The sequence below is a fragment of the Camelus bactrianus genome, chromosome 8, assembly GCF_048773025.1.
Source record: "Camelus bactrianus isolate YW-2024 breed Bactrian camel chromosome 8, ASM4877302v1, whole genome shotgun sequence".
Taxonomy (NCBI): Eukaryota; Metazoa; Chordata; class Mammalia; order Artiodactyla; family Camelidae; genus Camelus; species Camelus bactrianus.
This window is the reverse complement of record NC_133546.1, coordinates 67,503,999-67,525,180: the sequence shown is the minus strand read 5'-3', so window position 1 is coordinate 67,525,180 and position 21,182 is coordinate 67,503,999. Positions and strand designations below refer to the sequence as shown.

The following is a 21,182-nucleotide window of genomic DNA, read 5'->3' as shown; positions in this document are numbered from 1 at the left end:
GGAGGCACATTACCAGAGAGGACAGAGTTAGTGGGTGGGAGAAATTACTGCAGGGACTTTTATCTTGGGCATTAACCAAGATAAGGATAGATGTGAACGACTGTGTTTATCTCACAACTAAATGGTGGGATAAGTGGAAGCAGGGAATGGGATACACTGTTAGGATCTCAAGACGACTTTGACTTTGTGAATGTTGAAAAACATAATCTCCACAGACTTAAAAAGATCATGGTTTCTAGTCCAGAGTTTCAATCTCCTTTGCACATGGTAATGTTAAAGTTCTTCTTTGAACTTTACTTGTAGAGAGGGATTTTCTCCTTCACACCACAAGTTTTTGAGACAATGGAAATGGTTGTTAGACATAATTTAATATAACATCTTCATTTTTCTTCTTAAGCTCCTAAAAAGATAGGAATATCTTTGTGGGATTTTTTTTTTCTCTTGATCCAAGCAGAAAGAGACAAAACTGATTGGGGTGATGCCACTTACTTATTCTTGTTTAGTATGGCAAAAGCCATCACCCACGCATCACTCTTTTAAGGAAAATGTTCCTGAAGTTGAGACATGAGATCCTACTGGAATGAGGCAGAGCACTCAAACACTCCAGCCTTTATTCTTTGTATCTAAAATGAGGGTGTTATTGGTGATCATGCTCTAGTCTCTTTGCAGAAGGAATTCAGAGACAAGATGCAGAGGTTAAGAAAGTAAAGTGGGGATTTATTAAGGGATGGATAGTACACTCACAGAGAGCGGGCAGTCTGAGGTGAGCAGTTGCCCTGAGTTTCTTTGGTGAGTCGGTTACAATGGGTGTAAAAATGAATGGGCAGAATATTCACTGGGGAGGGAAGATTTTGGGGTCGTTTTCCTTGATTTTCATCCCAAATCCACCTTCCTGAAGGGAGAAGGGATTTTTGTCCTTATTTAGTCTGAATTGGAAGTGTCATGGTGTTGGTGCATGATGGGTGCTTCTAATTTGCAAGGCTAATTTGAGAGCACAATGAACAAAAGGTTACATTCAGACACTGTAGATTACTGCCTTTTCCCACCTTTCTTGGTCTTCCTCCAGGCCACTGGTCACCCCAAAGTGTGCAATTTTTTTTCAGTCCCAAGGTTCCTGCTTTTCTCTGTCTGCTCAAGGACCCCCATTGTTCACATGATGTACAGTTTCCTGCATTTGGCCTGTGCCCCTCTTTTTGCCCAATTCCTGTCATTTGGCCTGTGTCCTCCTTTCTCCGCTCATATCTAGCTATTTGCTTGCTCTAACAAAGACATTGGGCTAATGAGCTCTAAAAACCCTTCCAGCTATAAAATCCTACAATTCAGTGATTCTATCTCTGTGACTATTTGCCCAAGGTAAACAGGAACAACTGCCCAATATCTTCTTAAGCAAGAAACCTTGTAAACAGTCTAATTATTTTCTCCAACAAAAGCCGCTAGCTAGAGATTACAAAAGACTGTAAATCAATTCATAGAAATTCAGAACTAGAGTAGACCATCGCTAGCCTCATGCTTTCCGCTTAGCCCAAGACCGAGTTAGGGACTTGCTTAAGGGAACAGTGATTAGTGGTGCCTTTCAGCTATTCTCTCATAGGGTATTGTATTTAAAACCTGCTTCTAATATAAATATTTCTCAAATTAAGTTAAATTGCTTTCTGGTACACTTTTGATATAACTTTATATTTCATAGGGATTTAAATAGAAAGCAAGATTTTTAGTACAGAGATTTAAAAAGGCTTCATCACAGTGGTAGTATGTTTTGCATGCATAATTACATTCAAATACCTACAGTGCTTTTTTGCTAGTTTATTTCCTATCACACATAGGAGTTCATTGGCTTGGATGAGAAAAGACTATTAAAGTTCACTGTTTTTCTCTATTTCAAATGGGATTGTGGTAGGAGGTATCTTAACTGGGGTAGAACTTCAGGCCATAACATAGTAATGATTACTGATTCCTTTTGACCTGAGAGTAGTGATTAAAGGATGATTCTGATTTTGTAACTCTCTGAAATATTTAGATTTTTAGGCAACAGTGAAATGCTTTCTAATATATCTACTGAAATATAAATTGTGCAAAGCAAAGAAGCAATCTCTTAAAAGCATAATCACATTCAGAAAGAACCATTTGGATCTTTTTCTTTAAGGTTTCCTGTGTTTGTTCTCAGTAGAATTTAAACTGTATTTTAGTCTCACAGACTGCTCTATCTAGGACAATATTTGGAATGTGGGGGATCTAGAGTTTTAATTTTGTTTGTGACAAAAAAAGGCATTTGACTGATGGCCTTTGATAATCAGGGTAGAAAAGACCAGCCACACTAAAGAATAAAACACAAATCCCTCATATATGAAAACATTCTCAAAGCAAAGCTGTAACAAGGTAGAAAGTGAGTATAAATCAGTCAAATACTGTGTGAAGTTTACAGAGTAAAAACAGGTAATTCCAACTGTCGATGACGGCATAGACTTTACAGTGCACAACCACAGCACACCCAAGGAGGCGCCATTATACTGTCATGTGTATGATGCTCACAGTGCAGGTGCATAATTTTATTGCAATTTTCCTAACAGATAAGGAGGTAACTAATTTTAGGAAAGGACACCTTTTTTTTTTTTTTAAATCTAAACAATGATGCTATAAAGATGAGTATTAGTTCGGGAATCCCAGACTATTCTTTTAACAATCAATTTCAGTCTCCCTGTTTGTACATGAGTGTATGTACATGTGCGTATTGTAATCTCAAAGTTTACACATTACCAAGAGAATTTTTCAAATAAATTAAATAACATAAAAATTAATCTATCATTAACTGTGAAGACTTGGGAAATATTTACCCCAAATCATATTTTAAATAGAACTTTAAAACAACTCCTTGAAATAAACACTATTGAGTTAATGAAATTAAATCTATATATCTTGAGTGCATAAAACAATATTTTGTATCCTTATGTTAACTTTCATCGTGTATAAACAGCGATACTCTATTGAATTTCATTCAGAAAAGAATGTTCATATGACACCATTTTTCAAAGGAAATAAGAGGTGAATCTGAACTCTGTTATTTTGACCAAAAAAAAAATTTGTTTTTAAGAATCTCCTACTGGAGTCCTCAGTGAGCTGAAGAGTAGGAATCATTTATGGCCACTATTAAATTTTCTACTTGAAAATATTATTTTGGCTCAGTACTAGTACTCGGTATTAGAAACATAACTCTAAAATTCACTTAGTGCAGTTTTATAATAATTTAATGAAATCTAATAAAGTATTAAAGTATTAAAGAGAGGAGAAAAACAAAGATATCCACCATCGTATCCTATTTTGCCTTTAAAGTTATCAGTATCTTATCAATCTAGTCAAAGCTAAATTGAATCTTTAATAGGCATTTTCTCCTGCTAACAAAAGCAATTGCTTAGTGTTTTAATTTAAATGGGAAACAAATCAATAAGGCATATAGGCAAGGAAGAACATTTTCACAAAGACCACAGAATTTTAAACAATGAAAATACAGTCTTCAGAGTCACATGCAACAGTATCCATGAGGCCAGGGAATGTGTGTATGATCCAACTCTCACAGATCATTGCTTAATCATAGTAAGTTATGATTAAGAAATGCTGAACAAGTCTCATTGCTCCCAGGCTTCTCAAAGACTTTTCAGGCTAGAGATAATGACAGATTTGTCTAGCATAATGGTGATAGTCTAGAAGAATACAACATCGAGAGTTTCTTTACTTTTCACCCTTAAGTATTCCACTTTCAGTGCAGTTTTTTTTTTTAAATTTGTATTCTCTGAGTTTTATGAGGGTGTTCTAGAAATAAGACCATGTCTAATTTTTTTCTATTTTCTGGCATAGATGGAACATGTCTAAACTAAGGCAATAAGTGTAGGAGTAGTGGAGTAGGGGAAAATATAGGAGAGGTTAAAGAAACAGAGTCAACTAAAATTAGTAATTAATCATATGTAAAAGTTTAGGACAAGGGCTGGAGAGTAAAACAACTCTTCAGTTTATAGCATAGGCATGTGGATCAACGGGGGACCATCGGTCAAACTACAGACGACATGAAGAGAAACAGTCTTGGGGGTGTAATGAGTTTTTAGATGCACTGAGTGAGTGAGGTGCCCAGGCGAAGATGAAAGGTAAGAAGTCAGAAGCACTGTCCTGAAGTTGATAAAGGAAATACGAACTACCGAGGAAAGACTGGAAGTCAATGTGAATGGCGGTCCATAGGGATATAAAGCAAGGATGTGGGATGTGATTTAAAAGGAAAGAGTCCTGAGTGAAAGCTTCAGAACACCATTATTTAAGGAATTAGGTGTGGGAAAGACCATGAGCTCATGGAAAAATCATTGAAAGGGCCTGAGAATGACTAGCTAGAAAGGAAAAAGAAAACAAAAAAAGGCAGAAAGAATGTCATATTACATTGATTTAGAATTTTTATAGTTTACAATTTCATCTTTTTTCCTCGCTGCTATGAAAGCAGTAGTTTGGGGGTTACATGTATCTTTGCTGCAGGAAGTAAGAATTTATTTGAGCCAAATTCTTTCACTTTAACTTTTTATAATTAAATATCTTAAAATTAGTAAATGTCTTATAACAACAATTAAACATGTAATTTGTTTCTGCATCACTGAAGGAAGAAAATTATTTCAGCTGAAATTTCAGAAACTACAGAAAATATACTGTACATAACTATAATAATCAGGCTTTTGAATACATTTGCTATGGAGTAAAATTCTTTCGCGTCAATTTTCAAATTACAAAGTGAAGCTTTTCCTAGTATACCTTTGACATGTTCCCTTTGCCAATTAAATTAATAATTCCATATTTAGCCCAAATAATATAGAATTTCTCTGTATACTATTCTCGTAACATAGACTTTCACTAAATACTTATTTCAAAGAGCTCCTTTTTTACCTAGAACAAAGCCTTTCCTAATCCCCCTGGCCTCACTCTGAACTCACTTATAATCCATTTCTGCAAGCCCAATAATCCATACACACACGTGCACACACATGCTTATGTACATGTACCCTGCGATTTCACGATGGGACTAGGGCCAGGTAGCAGTATTTGGATCGCGAGACAAGCTATGCAGTTCTTTATTCCAATGCCCCTTTGCTTCAACAGCCATTTTTTCTCACTAAGAAAACCCACTGTTTCTCTTCCCATGGTTGGCGAGACCGTAAATACCATGGCCGGTACCAAAGTGCTGGACTGACACAAAGGAAGGACCACATTGAGGAGATGCTCTAAAGAGGTTCCTGAAATTAGATTGCTCATCACTCATTAAATTAGTGACATCTATTTTGTCCTCTTCCTCTACATCTTGTACTTTAATTTTGTATTTAGTTACTATGTTCAGTGAATAAAGTCAAATTTTAAAATTGAAGATTTTCAGCATGATATTTTTCTCCATTCCCCCAAATATTTACTTTCTCCCCTCTGACCTTATGATGTGGCTTTCAGTATCTGACTTTGCCAAACAGGTATTTTCCAGTTAAAATGTTAACAATATTTACATATTCTTATAAACATACTCTATTCTGCTTTAAACATATGAACATTCTTAGGCAGAAATAAGCAGTCAAACTGATCAATTCAAGATACAATGTTTCCTCCAATAATGAGAAACATCCTTGAAAAACAGTTGGACTGAAAATTTCCTCAGTCACCATGAGAAACTGAAATGCCAAGCCAATTATTTGGGTCGGTAAAACAGAGTTTGCACGTTTGATATGCCCAGAAAAACATCAAAGATCTAAAATCGTTGTTTCATATATGTTCATCTTTTCATGCTGTAGGTGGTATGAATTAAATGTTTTAAGGGGGAATATGCAGGAAATTTGAGGTATACTGAAGAATCATACCTAGTGATTCTAACAGGTAATTATCCACAGAGAAATCACATAAATGGGGTAGGGGAAGGCAGTATGGAAATTGCTGAAGGGACATAAAAAATAACATTCATTTGTAAAGTATATCTCTATTAAATTCGCTCCTGTTCTCTATTTTAACCATGGGAAATTACTTTTTTAAAACTTATTTTTAACTTTGATCAATTTCTCTTTGATTTTCTGGATAGCATGCAAACTCAATACATCTTTCCGCAGACTCTTCACTGAGTTACCCTGGTGACAATATAAAAGAAGTTTCGTGCGGCTCTGACACGTGGCTCGTCCCTGCTGACCTAACAGTCATTCATACCCAAGGAAGCAACTTCTTGTAGAGCAAGCTTTGTCGGTGAGAAAAGACGATTTTCTCCTGCCCACCAGGTATTCAGTGAAATGATACATTTTAATGCACCTGTTAACTTAGCAGATTTCTTAGAGAAATCTTGCCTCTTTGCATAAGCAAAAGAAAAACCTTCTCCCCTCCTATCAGATCTGGCCAGGAACTCTTACTTGAGAAGAGAGCTAAGGCTCCAAGTATTTAATCTTACATTGTAATGTTTAAATATCATTGGAGATGCCATCCAGCCAGAAATCCCTCTACTTGCATCTGTCTTTGAACACGATTCTAACAAAAGTTGTTTTATTTCTGAAAAGACTTGAAGATTTCCACGCCAAATCACCAGGTGTCACAGTAATTGAAGATAGGGAACTTCTCTCATCTAAATCTAAAATTACGTGAGATTAAGAACAGTCAGTTCCCCAGGAATTAGAAGCAGGCTGCCCCAGGTCTTCTCCTCTGCACAAAAGGAGTTAAGGAATGATCTCAATTGCACACTCCACCTCTTTTCTATGTCACTATTTCTAAGTATCATCACCTTATGTCTGACTGCCTCCAACATACATCCCAAGGGATATATATCAGATGATCCATTGAGATTCTGAGAAGAAAGCAGAACTTCTATTTCTACTTAACTTTTTCTCATCTCCTTTCTAATTCTGTTTGTGTTTTTACAATGTATGTAAGAAGTCAGTAAAAATATGTATGTACACATATACATATATTGGGAAGTGGGGGGTGGTTCTTTGTGATATGAATACACATTTAAGAAAGTTTGACAGGCTATTAAACTGTCTCTTAAGACTGCCTATAAATCACACCCTCAACTCACCATCTTACATAGCCTTACTGAAGACTTTTTGAACTTCTAATCATTTTCATTCTCTGAACAGTTATTTCGGATGAATTGCTAAAATTTGACATTCCAGCCCATCCTAAAGCCCAGTCTACCTCCAGATGTATTTCTTGGAGCTCTTCCTCCAGGGATTCAGTGTTTTGGCTGTATTGGTGTTCTCATTATTGTCTGAAGGTACTCTGATGCTCTTCTGTCTATTCAAAAATGTTCATTCTGCCTTGAACATTCTCTACTAAAAATGTCCTAATAGATATAGCCTCCTCAGATCTCAGTGGGCAGCACTGAAATTGTTTCTTGCCATTTATTTGCAAAGCACATTTCACTCTCTGTCAGCATTTACCTTGTGCAGCGTATTTGTGTTTATGTCTATCTCTCACTCTACACTGTAAGCCCAGAGAAGGAAGGACCCGCTTTGAAGTATTTGTTTTTCTTTTCCAAGCACCTTACTCGATGGCAATTCACCTAGTTGGTGTTTAAAAGGCATTTGTTAAATAATTTCAAGCTGAACCAATAGGTAATATCAACAATATATTCCTGGTAATAAAGAGTAAGAAATATGTCTTGTTAGTTATTTGCTCCTAAAATAGTGCCTCTATATGCATTTGCTGTGCATTTATAATACTATTTACAGCTCTCCTAGCTTTAGAAATAAGAGAACATTTGAGAAAATTTCATGGACACTCAGGGACATTTTCTTAAAGTGAGTTTTGTGATGACCTTAAGGGAAATTATTTGAGAACTGCCTGCTTGTATTATTTTACATTCAATTATTTTATATTATTTTATTTTAATCTCAGATGGAAAGCCCTCAGAAAAGTAACTGAGTCATATTTTATGAGTTATAAGGCCCAAAAGTCACCTCTAGAAATTCACACAGAAATACACCACCATCATTATAGTTGCCCCTAAAGAGCATGTTACATTTAAACAAGAACGTAGAGATATGTGTTACTGATGACTGTGTTTTTATGAAGTTCTCCTTTAGCCTAGTTCCATTTTTTTAGAGCTTCACACAGTGTGAGAACGCCCTCACCTACAAGTCCATAGTCAAGCAGTATAGAGTTATGACTCCTACAGGCCTTACTGGCAATATATTCCCTAAGGTGAGAGGTCTCCAGATTGTTCAAATAGAAAATAAAGTACTGGTTGGACGTATTTAATACAAATAGCTATAATATATTCTAATAGTGATTACTTACAATTGACCCTTTAATAACATAGGGTTTGGGGTGGGGCAACCCACCATGAAGTTGAAAATCCGTGAATAACTTTAGAGTCAGCCGTCTGCATCCATGGTCTACATCCAAGGATTCAACCAACCACTCATTAGGTAGTATTGTGGTACACATTTACTGAAAAAAAGCAGTTTCGGTGGACTTACCAGTTCAAACTTGTGTTGTTCGAGAGTCAGCTGCATTTGTCTTTCTCAATCTCTCAACAGTTTTACATTTTTATAGATGATAGAAACTACTATTTAAATTACATTTTCATATAAAGATAGCTTCACTATTTAGATGTATTTGCAATTCGTAGTGTTGTCTAATTTTTAAATGAATGTCATGTATCTTACAATACTCATGCAAATTTAAATGTAGAGGGAATAAAAAATATTTCTTTTATAAATAGTGATGATGTTGGTGGGGATGGTAATGATGATGATGCCATGGTGATGATGGTAGGGTTAAGAGGGGTGGCAATGACAGTGCCAGCTTATACTACATTTTCACACATTAAGTGCTTTACAATGAATTAAGTGCTGTCATAAATTAGCCCATTTAATCTTCTCGGCCATTTTATGCAGTAACTAACATTATCCCATATTCTAAAATGAAGAAACTAAGTCTTAGAGATGTTAACAGATTTGCCCAAAATAGCCTGCAGCAGACAGAGCTTTGATTCTAACTGAGACTGGCTCACTCCAGAGTCAAGTAGGTCTCAGCATATTTGATTTTAGTTTTTTATTTTCCTCAAATGTCAAGATACATGTTTAATTAATTTGAGTTAATAAAGCAGAATACCCTGTGGAATTCTGCAATGCCAACCTTAGGCTCAAGTTAATTTTGGTTTGAACACTGTTAAAAATTACCCATGATTATATCAAGGTATATTTTGTGTGAAATATTTTGTCTTTAAAGAACCGCTCCTTAGAGCACATAAAATGACAAGTCTGCATTATTAGGCTCTCCTACTGATTTAATATAATAGCCTGTTACGTTAACGCTCAGCTTCCTCTCTGAATGCACAATGTACTTTGGTTAATGACATGTACGATTTAAAAATAATCTTTCCGACTAGCTGTTGTGGTTGGAGATAACAGTGACAGAGGGAGGACAAAATGGGGGCTTCAGCAGGAATCAAATGTGTATTTTAAAAAATCTGTAAGAATTACTGATGTGCGTTTCTTTCTTAATCACTCAAAGCCTCAGTTCTTCATCTGTGAAATGGTCATAATAATATCTATCTCATTTAATAGTCATGAGAAATAAAAAGTTTTATAGTTGTTATTATGGGCTGAATTGTCTCCCTGTAATGTTGATATGTTCGAGTCCTAAACCCCAATACCTCAGAATGTGTCTGTATTTGGAGACAGGGCCTTTACAGAGGAAATTAAATTATAATGAGGCTTTCTGGGTGGCCCTAATCCCATCTGACTGGTGTCCTCATAAGAAGAGGAAACACAGAGAGAGATACCAGGGGCACGTGTACCACCATGTAAAGAGGCAGTAAGAGGGCAGCTGTCTACAAGCTCAGTGGAGAGACCTACAGCAAGTCTTTCCCTGATGGCCCTGCGTCCACCGTGATCTTGGACTTCTAGCTTCCGGAACTGTGAGAAAACAAATTTCTGGTGCTTGAGCTACCCAGTCTGTGGTATTTTATATGGCAACACTAGCAATTGAATACGTATATATGTGTATATACATATACATATACACACTGTTGTAGGGAGACCAGGCACTCATCCTAACCAGGGTCTCAGGAAAAGGCACATTGCCACCGAAGGAGCAGCAGAAGCTATCTGCCCCAGAGCAAGGAGCTTGTACCCACCATGCTGCACGGATATCAACACAACACAGACACAAGGAAGTATTTGGATGAAATGAGGAAAAGAGCTGGGTGTGTGGCACTTAATGGGCAGAGTCTGACTAAGAATAAGGCTGGAGCGGGAGAACTGAGAACTATCAATCCCTGCTCCCACCATGAGTTTTTAACCAGGTGAGACATCACAATAGTTTACCAAGGGGGAAGAGCGAGATTGTGGAGGAAACCTCTGTGGTTCAGGCGTGCAGGCCCTGCTGAAAGCTGAGGGTGGAGCAGGAACCCTGACAAAGGTCCCTGGGGAACCGAGGGTCAACACTAAGTGCAGGACACCAGCAGCCCACAGCTGGGAGGACCTGAAGTGCGTGGTGTTCTGAAGGAAGCTCTAGCAACAACAAATCCTGAAACCAACTCCACTAATGAAAATATTAAACAGCAAATGTAGCAATGTCTCAATAAATGCAAACCAAATGAAAGGAGGAACTGCATACACATAACAAGGGGCCACTGGTGGCTTGAGAAACTCCAGGAAGCCTATGTAGAGAATGCTATTTTATCAAACTTCCCACTGAGAATGCTCCTGTGGGAAAAGCAAGCGCAGGAAAGTACTGGATCTTTTAAAATCTCAATGCAAGGATTTAGTATTTATTCTCCCAACCAATCCTTGATGGCTCATCAGGGGGTGACATAATTTCAATAAAATATGTTACATTCCCAAGAAAGCACAGTCTGAGGTACAGATGGACCAAAAATGTTAAGATTGTTCAGAAGGCTCTCATTTCCTGGAATTTTTGTTAAGATTTCCAAATACCTGCACATCCACTTTCTAATATAACTTTTCAGTAATATGCATATAACCACTAAACGTATTGGTATTTTCATGTTGGTAAATGTTCCTACATTAATCTTTCTTAAAGTATGGACAGGAGAGTAGACAAATAATACTCCTCCAACTTCTTTGCTACCTTATCGATTTCAGTAACATAGAGAGCAGCCTCTCCTGGACATATTTTAAGAAAACCCAGCTTTTCCTCTTTAGTCCATCCTGATAACATGATAAAGGCCTGGGAAAAGTGAAAACAGTTCCTTCTCTCTTGCCCGAATGACACCACCACAGTCCACTCACAAGAACATAAAGACAAATGGTAAATTGCAAAAGGTAACTAGCCTCTCTCCTACGATTAGCAGTCATTACACTGCTTATTGCTCTGCCATTGTGTGTCCTTGTACATAATCTTACCTGTTCTGTTCCATCTTATTTTAAAAAACCCAAAAAATGTCAGATAAAGGATTCCAACCATACAGTCGTATTGACACACGATGGCCCTTTTAAATGCTTGAGACAAAAATGGGTTTGAAAAGAATGGATTCTATTTAGTTGTCTTAATAGCCAAACTTCCACTCTTAAGCCCTAAACACTGTAGCTTTGTGTGTCTCTGAGGACTTTCCTCATCGGGTACATTGTCGAATTAGATACTATATGACGTTTCATGCAAAATGATGGTATCCCTGAGAATGGTAAATGTAATATTTATTCAACTCAATCTGAAACATTTTTAAAAGATTCCTATAGCACTGTAAGCTTTTATCACTAGGCCACTGAATGAATGCTATTTTGAGGTAATATCACTCAAGAGACAAAAAGTTTGATTCTATGCTAAATATCAGCTTAAATTTAAGCAATGATTGTACATTTGTGAAACATATTTTTTTTTTCTGGATTTAGGGAAGTACTAAGAACAAATGGGGCAAAATTGGTGTTGTAAATCCACAATTTTTAGGCCTTCTTAACTGCACACAATAGTACCAATAAATAAAAAGTGAAAGGAGAAAAGCAAAAGAACGAACAACCTCTAGAAAAAGATAAACTTTTTTTTTGTAAACTGAAAAAGGAACTTAAATACAAAGCAGTGAGGAGGGGAAGGGTATAGCTCAAGTGGTAGAGAGCTTATTTAGCGTGAGGTCCTGGGTTCAATCCCCAGTCCCTCCTCTAAAAATAAATAAACCTAGTTACCTCCCCCCACCAAAATAAAATAATTAAATAATACAATAATAAACAAAACATAAAGCTACTTAAAAAAATTAAAAAACAGAAAACAAAGCAGTAAGGAGAGCGAAGCCAAAGGCTTACTGAATCTCGGGTTTGAGAGAAGGTAGCAAGAGACTGAAATTTAGTTAACACGATGGTTAATAGAGACCAACAGTCCTTCATACGCCTGGAGCCTAATTTAGATTCATTACTTAAAGCACAACTGCGTCTGATGGCTATCTGTGGTAGGGCTTGTCAGAACATGTGGGCAGTAGAGATGGGAATATAGAAACACAGTCTCATAAACGGGAAATAAACCAGGACTGACTCTGTAAATAGCTGGATCCACAATATCCACTAAGTAGAAAAAGCAGAATGCTGGATCTATTCTAGATGCTGATTCTGCATAACAAGGTTCAGATCAACCATTGGACAGAAAATCAGATAGGAGTAGGGAGAGAGAGTGTGAGAGAGTGCGTGCAAGAGAGAAAATCCTTTTTAGTCAAAATGAGCCTGAAAACAAAAATACTGAATTGCCTGAAAAAGATGTGCACATCAATAAAAAAGCAAACAAAAATCAACAACTACAACATGAATTCACTCCATATGAACTCAGTTCATTAAAGTATTTGATACCCTTTTAAAGTAAACATCTTTAAGGTGCTTTAAATTATAGATTAACATATAAGTGGATTTAAACATTAAAAAGGAAACGTTAAATAAAATCAGAGGAAATGTATATGAAATAAGCATAGATAGATAATCTACTAGAAATGTGCTATAAAAATATAGTCATTGTAATGAACACTCTAGTAGACTATTAAAATAACGGCCCCCAATGAATAACGGCCCCTTACTCCACACCCTTTTGCAGTATGATTTCCCTACTCCTCGTATTAAGAACTGATATCTTAATAGTCTCCCACCTCTTCAATCTGGCCTGGTTCTGAGATTTACATTGACTAATAGAATATGGCAAAAGTGACATCGTGTGACTTCCTAAGACTAACATTAAGATATCTTGAACTTCCGCTTTCTCTATCATTGAATGAATCTTTCATCATGTGAAGAAGCCAATTCTGGGCTCCAAAAGATGACAGATCACATAGAGAAGACACAGAAAGCTACAGCCAAAGGCCAACATCAACTGCCAGACGTAACTGAGACTAACATGAAATACCCACCCAGGTAAGCTTCAAATGACTGAAAACATATATAAGTCATCCCATACAAGATCAGCATAAGAACTGCCCAACAGAGCCCAAACTAAAGTAAGTAACAAATAGGTACTGTTTGAAGCCATGCCATTTTTGAAGTGGTTTGTTATGCAGAAATTAATAACTGATACAAAAATCAGTACCTATAAATCAGGTGCTGCCACCGCAAAAACCTAAAAGCTTGGCATTGGCTTGGGGACTGGGTGGCAGGTAAAGGCTTTAAGACACTGAAGGAACCATCAGTATTAAATAGAAAAACAGTTAGAAATCGCTCTTTGTGGGAAGAAGGGGATCAGTGATTCAAAACTGCTGGCAACACTGCAAGCCTTCAATAACTGGGAAGATAGAAAGTGTACTCAACGAACTAATCCATCTGGCCAGGTAGAACGTTGAAACTGATGACTGGCTTTTTGTGTCTGTCTGTGATAAATATGGAGTGAGAGAAATGAGCTGAAGAAAGAACCATTCAGCTGTCAAGCATAATTTAGAGGAAATATAAAGAATCAAGACATGCTGGGTTACAAAATAAAACTATTTCATATTTCTGGACTTTCTAGCTATGGTCTCAGAGTAAAAGTCAAATCAAGTGTGTGACTATTAAGACTCTTAGTTAAGAACACAGAGAGATTTATAGGAGTACCCAGTAAACCTTAATAGCTAGATAAAGAGTTTCTAAGAATCTTAAGGATATTATTTCACATGGATAACATGACTTTTTACTTTACAAGTCTCCAGATCAAGAGTGGCTGTACTTGAAGAGCTGCAAATGAGTTGTCTCGTCTATCACCTCATCTGTTGTAGATAATGATGCCATGATCAGATAAAATAGTGGGACTATACAGAGGGACTAAGCATATTTTGCATATGGGAAAAATATGAGCCCTTTGGTCTAGGTGGTGGGTACTATAATAGTTTGCTTCCATAATGACCCTCCCCCAAATCATACTTATCTCTGTCCACACCCTTTTGAAATATGACTTTGAAGTTTCTTCCATTAACAGGTAGAATCTAATTTTCTACCACTTTGATTCTGGGCTGGCCTTGCTCTTGCTCCAACCAATAAGCTGTGGGGAAAATTATATTTTATAAATTTGAAGCCTAGGCTTTAAGAAGGCTTGCGATTTATGCTTTCAACTTCTTGGAATGTTTCCCTCATCATAGGAACAAGCCAAACATAACCTACTGAGGATAAGAAGTTACAACAATGAGGAACAAGGCACCCTGGCCAACCATCAGCACCAACTTCCAGACAGGTAAGCGAGGCCATCTTGAAGCATACTTCCCAGTTAAGTTGATTGTACCTGCATGAGCAAATCAAGGCAAGATCAAAAGAAGAATCATCCAGTAAAGCCCAGGTGAAACAGAAGAATCATGAAGAAATAAATAATTGTTTTAATCTAAAGTTTGTTTGCAGGAGTGGTTATTATAAGCAATAGGTAACTGATACTCATAACTACTAGATAAATTAAAATCTAGCCAACACCCAAAGAGAACTAGTGAATTAGGACATTTACTCAAAATAAAACACAAAGTGATTAATAATTTTTTAATATGAAAAAGGTATAAGACATGAAAAACAGTTTTGAGAGAAGGCTTAATTATGACTAATCAAAGTTCCAGAAGAATAGAATGAAGGGAATGGCAAAGCAGAAACATACAAAGAGATCACTTTTGAGAACTAAGTTATGAGATCACACTCTGAATACAAGGAAGATAGATAAATAAACCCAAATCAGAGCACAGAAAAGGTGTAGATATAAGAATATCAGTGTACACAGAAATAGATGATAAAATAACAACTCTGTCATTTCCATGAGGACATAAGTTTCTTGATGATTTTATTTATCTCTGGAATGTAAGACTTAGTGCATAGATTATAGTTAGGTTCAGTAAGTATTTATTGAAACTATTGAAACAGATCTCAGTTTGGCAGAAAAATAATTAGGTATGCATTTAAATAATTTAAAATTCTACTGAAAATAAAAATATAACTTATAGAGTTCTATAGAGAAGGCAGGAAATGAGGGGGGAAAGATGCAAAAACATGATAGTAACAGAAACATTAAACATTAAGTCATAGAACTGAATTAAATGTATCAATTTTCACAGTGCAAGTAAATATTTTAAACTCATCTGTTATGCAATAAAGATTATAAAACTGTAGGAAATGAATAGCAAGTGTTGGTTACTCATGAGAGACACAACTAGAACAAACGTACAGAAAAGTTGAAGCTCAAGACATAAAACAAGTAGCATCTATAAGGAACCAAAACAAAAATCAATAAGATAGCATTTAAAGTAAGAATCATCAGTATTGATAAAGCAGTATGTTACTATAGCAGCCATGAGTTTCTCAACCTCTGCATGCTTTCCTGCAAATGACTCACACCTGCCCTCTTTAGTGGCTTGCCTGTAGACACTGGAGCAAATTAATTCTTATAGAGAATCAGAAATGCTTGATGGCCTACGTTCTACCACAAGGATGCCTACCACTAGTGTTCAACAGTTATTGGACCACAAAAACTCAGCGCCTTTGCCTCAAGTCAGGATACACTCTGATGTATAATTTGTGCTCCAGAGTTCACCAAATGATCAAGCAGTCTAAGATGTCACCGCAATTGTATCCATTCTGGACTTCTTCCCCTTCCTTTTCCTGTTTCTCCCATACTCTTACTTGCTTTTTTCTGGGAGGTCTTCTTTGGTAAATCACTTGCACTTGGATCTTTGGCTCATTACATACATCTGTAACAATCTATACTAAGACAAATAAATAATATTAGTTTAAGAAATAATTGGGAGTTTCACTTACGATGTGGAAAGTTGGAAACAGCATTGCTCCCACACTAACAAAGAGAAAATGCTGAATAAACTACAAAATTATAACTTTTTTGAAACTTTCAGAGAACTGAGGTCTCAGGACAACCAGTTAGCTTGGAATCCAAGGTAAGACAGGTGTCTCCACGCAGACAGGATACAAACACTGAAACATGCATGGCAGAACATGGGGAAAGAGTCACCAGTGTCACACAAGAGGTTAAAAGTATTTATCCATTTCTAAACAAATCTATAAGGTCCAAGTATGGGTTAGCATAAGAATAGAGGACCCCTGGGAGCAAAAAGACATCAGGCATTCATTCTATTTACAAGCCCTTCTCCACAGACTTCTGCTGGTGCTCAAAGAAACAATATAGGCATGTTTAGATAGAAGGGAAACACTCTCATGGCTATACAGGCTTGGATAAGGAGAATATTCACCAATATAGAAAAAGCATAAGCCCCCATTTAAAGCTTTCTCCTCAGGTGTGGAGAAAAGGGAATCTTCCTAAACCGTTGGTGGAAATGTAATTAGGTGCAGCCACTAAGAAAAACAGTCTTAACAAAACTAAAAATAGAGTTACCCTATGACCCAGCAATCCCACTCCTGGGCATATATCCAAAGAAAACTCTAATTCAAAAAGATACATGCTCCTCAATGTTCATATCAGAGCTATTTACAATAGTCAAGTCATGGAAGCAACTTAAATGTCCACTGACAAATGACTAGATAACGAAGTTGTGGTATATATATACAATGGAATACTACTCAGCCATGAAAATGAAGGAAATAATGCCATTTGCAGCAACATGGATGAATCTAGAGATTATCATACTAAGTGAAGTAAATCAGACAAAGACAAATATCATGTGAGATCACTTATATATGGAATCAAAATAATGACACAAGTGAACATATTTACAAAACAGAAACAGACTCATAAACACAGAACACAAACTTATGGTTATGGGGGAAGGGGAATGGAGGAAAGGGCTAAATTTGGAGTTTGGTATTAGCATATGCAAACTACTATATACAGAATAGATAAACAACAAAGTCCTACTGTATAGCATAGGGAATTATATTCAATATCTTGTAAAATTTATAATGAAAAAGAGTATGATAAAGAATATACATATATGTGTGTAACTAAATCACTATACTGTACACCAGAAACTAACATAATGTTATAAATCAACTATACTTCAATAAAAAAAAAATAAATAAAGCTTTCTCCTCTATAAGTCAAAAGCCCTAAACTGATGGGAAACTGCACACAAACCACCACTTGAGGGCACACTCGAAGCTGGGAAATGGTAGAAAGAAAAAATAACCTGTATCACTGGCACAGGAGTAGGACATTGCCCTGGGACCAGACCTACCACTATGGGAGGAGCAAGAAACTCTCTCCTAGACAAGGTCTACTAAAGGTCCATACCAGAGTTTGGCTTCCCTTGGTAGTGAGGCAGGTTCACTGAGAAAATCCTAACCTTGAGACCAAGCTGGTCTAAGTTTCAAGCTAGACGTAAATAAAAGAAAATCCTTCTGCCCCTTAAAGCCAGGATCACAAACACAAATAAGTACTAGCAAGCTATCACAGAGAGAACAAGGATGTGGAAGCCCCTGTGTCAGGTACAAGAGCAACAGAGTAGGCTAAGGTTTAGAGTGGATAAGGAATATTAAGAAAAACACCCCGGCAACCCTAAGTTTCTATCCCTAAGTTATTGCTAGAAGAATTTGAAGCTGGTGGCACAAATGGTAAACGCTGTAACAGAAAAAAATCCCAAACCAGCTGAACTCATGACTAGGTTGACTCGAGTCTCCATATTAACAGCCCAGTGGAGGAGACACACACATTTCTATGAAAAACTGCTATATCTTAGTCTGTACTGTGCTGCCCTTGATGTCCAGAACTCAGTGAAAAACTTACAAGACACACAGGAAAAAAGGAAAGAAGAACCCACTGAGATATAGCAATCAAATGAATTTGACTCAGAAAAGACCCCAATGTTAGAATTAGGCAATAAATTTAAAACAAACTATGGTTAATAGTTTAAATGTTCTAATCATAACTTCCTCATCTTCAAAATGAGGACTTTAAAAAAGTATTCAATTCACATGGGTTTTGGGCAGATTAAATGAGGTACTAGAATTAGATGGATACTTAACAAAACTCCTGACACAGAGGAAGGATTTAGTAAATGATAGCAGCTGTGCTCACTATTTCTTGGACACTTGAAAAAAAGGTTCACTGGTTTTACTCCAAAGGTTCCTGAGCACATCTAAGCCTTACTTGACCACTCCAGGCTGATCACCACCACCTCCCTGCTTTTTCTGCCTCAGGTACTCATCTTTCATCAGGAAAGGAAAATGATATAGTGGCTGATCTTTCTCCGCTGTGTGGCTCAGGTATTGGTAACTCCCCCAGTTCTCTATTCATGAACACTGGAAGTCTTTTCCTCACAAAAAAGTCAGCAACCCCATTGTAGTCCATATCTTGGTTATCATCAATAAACTCAAAATTGAATTTTCCACATCCTATCTTATTTTTATTTGTCCCTACCAAAAAAACCCAAATAGGCTAGAATAGCCCACATATCAATTTAAAATATCATTCCTCTTCACCTTGAAACTTGTATTGCTTTTACAAGTAAAATTCAATTAAAAGTCTGTATTCATACACTAATCAGCAATACCAAATTGCAATGATTAATATTGTTCCTAAAAACTCATGATCACCACTCGCAAGACAGAACCTGGATCCAAGAATCAACTTTCTTCCATCAATCTTTTCAGACTTTGTAAGTCCCTTTTATTTTCATGTTGCTTGAGTTACTTCTTCTGATAGATTCTGTGTCTTGAAATACAGGCCTCAGTTAATAAAATATACAGGATTCAGGCAACAGAACGTGTCCATCTGTTCTAACCTTAGGTTCTCCATAATTGTGTAACAGGCTATATTTATGGTGTGAATATCATTAGCCATGGACTTGTAACCAGAAGAGATATCTAACATATGGCCCCTTCATGGTTGCAGTAGTTCTTTCCCAAGTGATATATCAAAATTAAAGTTGGTGACAAGTGCAACATAAAAGTAAGGCTCTGAAGGCATTTGGCATTCCTCGGCTGCCCCAGGTGTAATGTCTACTCTCAGAATCTTGACAGCAAATGGTACCACCACCAAGGTTTTAGGCAGGTGTACTAATGTTTCCCTACTTACTTTGCTCTGGTTTCCTCATTAAATTAGGATAACTCTTTAAAAGAAAAAATATTTCAAGAAGGCTATTCCCAGAATGTTGATATATAATTCATTCTTTTCATTTAGAGAGGATAAATGGCCTTTCAACATTGGTGGCAAAGCTAGGATTGCAAACCCAGGTCATGTGACGAGTCCGTTCTCACGACCAGTCTGCGATGCTGTCTCTCAGTACTCTCTTGGTAGTCTAATTCTGCCACTAGTTGGATGACCTTGGGAAAGCCACTTAACTTCTCTAAGACATAGCTTCTGCATATGGAAAATGGGGATACTAATAGTGCCTATTTCACAGTGTCATTGTGAGAATTAGATGAGTTACTATTTGAAAGCACTGTTGGACAGATGGCAAGCCCCATACAGGTGTTGGCTAAAAGAAGTTCTGTTACTTTAAGTACCACCTTGGAGTTATTAATATCACTTAGTATTTTCATAGGAAGCTTTAAAAATGATAGCACAAACTGTAATTAAATAAAAGTGTAATCGTTAGGCTGTGACTGGAATAAATGAGAGTATTTCCATGAAACCTCCTTGCAGTTATGTGCTCACCTGCCTGACCATACCAAGTGAGCACTCAACTGCTCAAATATGGTGAACGCACAAAGTAGAGATCATCTGGGGGCCCATAATCAGAAACCAAATTTTGCTTGGTCAAACAAAACAGAAAAAGCATTTAATTTGAGGCCTCCAGGAGGAGTAGGCTTCAGCTTTGCCGTGTGGGAATAATGGGGAGAAGCTGATGTAGAGAATGTCAGGCAGAGGAAAAAGAAACATAACCGCGATGGCTCCTCCGCAAGGTTCAACTTAGACTTCGACGTGTTCATCTCCTCCCACCCAGAACCAGGTGAGGGCTGAGGAGGGCAGGATGATGCTGCTGGCTCCTGTGACCATATGCTGTTCACATGTCTCCAAAACACTGAACTCTTTACATTCGAAACCTTATTTAATCCAAGCAGCAGCCCTACAAGGAAAGTGCTGTCCTCTTTCCATTTTCCAGGTGAGGAAACTAAGGAGCAAAGAGTTCATCCTGCATGTACATGACAGAGCCAGGAATTCAAACACATGTATCCCCGGCAGAATGATAGAGGGAAACAGAAACCAAAAAAAAGCAGCGCTCAGTAAAAACAGAATACATTTTCTTGGGGAAGAGGGACGCGGGGAGGCATGCTCTTGTCTGCTTATTTATAACCTATCTGAATCCTCCTAAAACACATTGCCAAACCGTCTATGTGTCTGTTAGTAAAAATCTGTGGGGATTCTTAGATCAATACCAGGAGGTACCACTGTGCAGCCCATCACAGGTGACCAACATTTGCTCAGTCTGACTCTTCTGTTCTCTGGTAAGGTGTATGTCAACTCAAAACTCAATGTCCATCACTTCCAGCAGAAAAGGCATTTTTCCAAGGTGAAATTGAAGGTGAGCCTTCTCAAAATACCAGCCATTTCACGCAGGAAACATCTAGCTTTTTCTTGAGCCACGTTCTCTCATTGCCTCAAGAGCCATATTGTGTAAGGCAATTCTCTTAAGGCCCAGAGTTGTTTTTGTATTTGCAAAAATAAAAAAAAAAAAAAAAGGGAATATTGTAAGGAAAAAGAATTTCGCAAAGATCAAAGTAATTCAAACACAAGAATATACCCCTAAATTTCAGTGAAAAGAAAGCTTCAGAATTCACTCAAAAACATCTTCAGATAATCACCCTGTCAGAAGACTTCACTTTTGTGTTATCACCCGAGGAGACAGGACTGATCAT

At 37.1% G+C, this 21,182-nt stretch overlaps 1 long non-coding RNA gene across 2 annotated transcripts in view; it reads right to left on the bottom strand.

Moving 5' to 3' along the window:
- Positions 1 to 21,182, bottom strand: part of LOC123613622 (uncharacterized) — a 520,235-nt gene that overhangs the window by 187,387 nt on the left and 311,666 nt on the right. The window lies entirely within an intron of this gene.